Source organism: Montipora capricornis, chromosome 2 (genome assembly GCF_036669925.1).
Source record: "Montipora capricornis isolate CH-2021 chromosome 2, ASM3666992v2, whole genome shotgun sequence".
NCBI lineage: Eukaryota > Metazoa > Cnidaria > Anthozoa > Scleractinia > Acroporidae > Montipora > Montipora capricornis.
This window is the reverse complement of record NC_090884.1, coordinates 42,983,061-42,984,074: the sequence shown is the minus strand read 5'-3', so window position 1 is coordinate 42,984,074 and position 1,014 is coordinate 42,983,061.

The following is a 1,014-nucleotide window of genomic DNA, read 5'->3' as shown; positions in this document are numbered from 1 at the left end:
GGATTTGTTTTTTATGGTCCTTGATGCAACACCGCCTTAATTGCCTTGTAAATATCCTTGTGGCTACCTCTCTCCAGATGGGTCAGTTCTGCCTTAATGCTGATATATAAGTAGCAAGGCTACTTCGGCCAGTAGAAAGGACCCCTGTTTTCTATGCGGATGCTTCGGGTTCGAATTCCCGTTCTGATCACCAAACGGATTTGTTTTTTATGGTCCTTGATGCAACACCGCCTTAATTGCCTTGTAAATATCCTTGTGGCTACCTCTCTCCAGATGGGTCAGTTCTGCCTTAATGCTGATATATAAATTGGAATTGTTACTTTCAATAAACGACAATTGTGGTGACCTCCGTATTTAATATAGTTTCGTATTTCTTTAGTTTCATCAATGAAAATACGAACCTCGCGTGAGGGGCGTTTTAGTCCGTGAAACGATTGCATTCATGCAAGAGTGATACTGTTCCCATTTGGTAAGTGCACCCTAGAAAATGAAGAGCAAAGCATGGCAAGGGCAGGTGTGTACGTGCAAGAGACTCACTTTGACCCAGTGCCCGTAAGCTGGATAAGCTGCTGCTAAAATTCATTAAGCAAAGTGTTTTTAGTTATTTTTCTGTATTAAGCGATTAAGTCCGAGGAAGAGATTTCGAGGTCTTGCCAAGATTATCTATAATTCAGTTCCTCATTGTCGCAGCAGGGACTTTTTTGAGTCAAAAGCTTACTTTATGGGTTTGAAAATCAGTGTTGATCCATTTGTTTGTTTGTTTTTATTTCTTAACTGGCAAATACATTCTAAGTATATTTTTCAACCTTGATCAGTCTTAAAAACATGGCATGTCTTATTGCCGTTTTTGTTTTTTTTTTTTCTCTTTATGGCACTTCTTTCAAAACAACCATTTTTTCTCAGATAATTTTGGTTATTTGGCGTCCCATTGAGGCAAGTATTGCTATTCCTGAATTGATAATCACTGTATTGGAGAGACAACTGAAGAAGTTGCCTTTTTACCCTGCTCGAAGA